Consider the following 4170-nt stretch of genomic DNA (forward strand, 5'->3'; position numbering starts at 1 on the left):
AGACATCTGTTCCAAAGGTTTTTTTTTGGTGAGATCTGTTTTACTGAAAAAGACATGTTCAACTACTAGGAGATTGCAATTATTTATTGGTATTTCAACCATTCAGACATCTTTGTGATTATAGATGGGTAACACAGTGGAATTTGAGAACATTGTCATTGACGAGATAAGAACATAATTTAACATTTGGAGCCTGGCCTATTATTCAAGTGTTAAGTAAAGTGGAGCAACATTATATCAATAGTCCTCTTTAGAGGGTGATTTGTCCATCCTGATTTACAGACAGAAAGCATTACAATCTAAAAAGAAATGATGGATTTGTGATGCAATGTGGTAAACATCTTCAGAGATATTATTCTGTTCAGTGGAGTACTGAAGATCATATACACACAGTGTTATGTGGATGATCGCTCATTATGGAAGAATGGAGACTGGAGAGGTGAGAAAAATTATTAATTGACTTTGCTCCATTATAACAAATTCTTATAGAAGAAATCTTAAATGTTAATGGATAGTTACCAATCATAAACTGTTAGTTTTATGAAAAGCTGACAGCACAAAGAGCAAATGAAACATAATGCTTCATAAAGGTTATAGAGGCCTTTAATTTTTTGACATTTTGGTCATTTACTATTTCTGTTACTTTTAAGAGAGGAAAGAATTTTGATTGTATTGATTATAATTCAAGTGGAAGTTATTTAGGTCTCAGCTGGGGTCATATTTTTATATGCAATGCTCGTTTAAGAAACACATACTAAAATTAGAATAATATAGAAAAGACTAGCATGGTCCATGTGCAAGGATGATATTCAGGTTTGTGAGAAGGTCCATACAAATAAAAGGGTGCAGTGGTCGAGCCCTGACCTCTGGGTCAGAAGGTTCAAGTGTTTGCCAGAGGAGTGTCATGACATGCCCAGACAGATGGATAAAAATATGTATTTATTATATGTAATAATATATAAAATGATTCTGATAGTGTTGTTTCTCTTGGTATGGGATGTATATCTTTGTAAATAAAAACTGATAAATAAATAAAGACTTTAGCATTCTGTCATTCTTTGCCTATGAGTTTTGACAGTTCTACTGAAAGGTACAAAATGCTGTAACTTGTTACAGGAATGCCATGTTCTGGAAGAAATGTAAGCATCATGCAGTGAGAATGTGGTCACCACAGTCCTTATTATGACAAGTTCCTGAGAGAACATTGCCTGTGATAGAGAGTTAATGGCTAGGTTTCTTTGTAGCTCTCTTGGAGCCTCAGGAAATATGGGAATGTTTGCTCAGTTTTTCTTGAAATGGTCATTTTCTAAGAGACAGCTCTCCTAGTTGGTGGGTACGCAAGTAAACACTGTCTACAGGATGGGTTATGTTTGATGACCTTGATAACCTGTACTCACTGATCATTTGTATGTTTGTGCAGACTGTGTATTGTATCTGGGCTCTGTCTGATATATGGCTCAGAGAGTTTACCTGTCTGTAGCTGAACCCAGTAACAATTTTGAGATTGCATTTCCCTGCACTAGAACTCAACATTTTATTTTTCTGTTCTTTGCTATGATTTGTACATAAATCAGACCACACAAAGTTCATTCATTTTCCTTCCATGTTCATTTAAAGATATTGAAGTTCTCATATTTAAATTATTGTAATAAATCATTGGAACATAGGGAAATGACAGGCATGAAAAAATGTTGTTGTCTCTCCAGCCTTTTCCATATATTTACAATGGTTTAATCAGCACAAAACACAAATTTCAGTTCAACCAAAATAGTTTTAAAAATATGGCAGAGTCAATAAAATAGGGTTAATTTCAAAGAACCTACTTCTTGAAAATTCCTCTCCAACCTCCTGAGGTGATGAATAATGAATCCACGTGCTCACTCTGGTCCTAAGATCATGCATTACGAGGTGACTGCTTTTCCACACCAACCTTGCAGACACTGTCTTGGGTTCCAACAATCATCACTTCAGCTCTGGATCATTTCTGTGTCACTCTACTTTGAACACAACCGATCCAATTTATTTTTTAAAGTGCCAGTTGTAACATCCTTTAATTCACAGGGATCTTATTTTACTTTACTCTCAGGTATAGAACCTTAGTGCTTAGGTTACTGAATTGATTTATCGTCTAGGGTAAGTAATCAATCTGGTGATGTGACTTCAGTTCTCACAATGGCATTTTGTGAATTTGTATTCAGCTAATTAATAAAACTTTGGGATAAAATCATGTGTCAGTAATGTTCACCATGAAGTGAACAGGTTTATGAAAACTCTTCGGGTGAAAAACCTTCGGGAAGGAAATCTGCTCCCTGAACCAATCTGGTCCACATGTGACTGCATACCCACTCAGCGTGGCCTGACAAATTCACACTATTGTACTAAAATCACTTCAGGAAATCACACAAGCAATTATATCGGCTCGGCCGCTGGAGATTCACTTGGGTATCAGATGTGGGCGTGACAAAGGAACATGCAACCTACTTAACCCTGAAAGTCCTCCTTAAAAATATATGACACTGACTTGAAACAGCTTTAACTAACTTTACTGAAGTTCCATCATTAACATCCAGCTTTGACAAGACACAAAAATACTCTGGTCACAACAGCAGTTCTGAAGTTAGGTGTTTTGTAATTCACTCCCTGTCTCCCTGTAGCCTGCTCACCACTTATAAGACAAAAATCTGGCATGTGATAGAACAAATTGATTTGCTTCATCAATAACCTTTGCTCCATCATAAATACAGAAAAGATGATGTGCAATCATTGGTGAACAGTGTTCAGTACCATTTGTTTTCTATTCGGATACTGAAGCAGTCCATGTCCAAATGCAACGAGATCGGGACAATATCCAGACTATGGCTGATAAATGACAAGTAACATTCACACCACACAAATGCCAGTCTGTGACAATGTCCAATAAGAGATAATATAACCACTGCCCCTTGTCATTCAATACCATCACTGAATCCTTCATTATCAATATCCTGGGTGTTGTATTGACCAGAAACTCAACTGGACTTGCTGTATAAACACAGTGGCTACAAGAGCAGGATAGAGGCCAAGAATACTATGGTGAGTAACTCACATCTTCACTCCTCAGAGCCTGTCCACCATTCATAAGGCATAAGTCAGGAGTGTGATGGAATACTCCCCAATTGCCTGAATAGCTCCAACCACAATCAAAAGTGCAAAGCAGTTCATTTGATTGGCACACATCTACAAGCATCCACTTCATCCACCACCAGTATGTACTATCTACAGGGTACACTGCAGAAATTCACCAAAGATACTTAAACAGCACCCTCTAAACTCATTGCCACTTCCACCTAGAAGGTCCAGGGCAGCAGATACGTAAGAACATCACCACCTTCAAGTTCTTTTCAAAATCACTCACATCCTGACTTGAAAACATACAGCTGTTCTATCAGTGTCACTGGGACAAAGTCCTGGAATTCATTCCCTAAGGATATTGTGGGTCTACCAACAGCACACAGACTGCAGCGTTTCAAGAAGGTAGCTCACTACCACCTTCTCAAAGTCAATTAGGGATGGGCAATAAATGATGGCCAGCCAGCAATGTCCACATCCCATGAGTGAATTAAAATAAAATACTTATTTTGTACAAAGCAACTCATTGACACATTGATCACCACCTTAAACATTCATACACATTCATCAGCAGTGTAATAGAGCTGCAGTATGTACCATCTCCAACAACTAAAGGCCTTCTCCAAAGTAACCATTTGGACCGCCTCCATCCCTGACAAGGACAAGAGCGGCAGATTCAGTAACACCAGGAAATCCTGATTTCCCCCCCCTAAACCACACACCAACTTAAAAGTCCTGGAGAAACTCAGCAAGTCTGGCAGTATCTGTTGAGCGACAGATGTTTCAAGTCCTTGACTTCTTCAGAACTGGAATTCTATCTGACACCAACTTCTCAAGGGCAGCTTGGAATGTTCAATAAATGCTCATTGTAAAGTAAGATCCACATTACACGAATGAATAAATAAAAAGGGAATTGAATCCACACCTTAATTATCTGATATCTGTTCCTATTTAATTAATTCTCTGGAATTGGATCTTACTCATTTAGTTCACTGGGATCTTATTATGTTCCTGAAATTCCTTGGAGTCTGACCTCAATCCTTGAGGCTGTCCTGGCCTCAG

General features: G+C 38.0%; 1 pseudogene; it reads left to right on the forward strand.

Annotated features, from left to right (window-relative positions):
* The first annotated feature begins 738 nt into the window (after positions 1 to 738).
* On the forward strand, positions 739 to 837 carry LOC122539738 (annotated as a pseudogene).
* The last annotated feature ends 3333 nt before the right edge of the window (positions 838 to 4170 follow it).

The sequence above is a fragment of the Chiloscyllium plagiosum genome, chromosome 2 (assembly GCF_004010195.1).
Source record: "Chiloscyllium plagiosum isolate BGI_BamShark_2017 chromosome 2, ASM401019v2, whole genome shotgun sequence".
NCBI lineage: Eukaryota > Metazoa > Chordata > Chondrichthyes > Orectolobiformes > Hemiscylliidae > Chiloscyllium > Chiloscyllium plagiosum.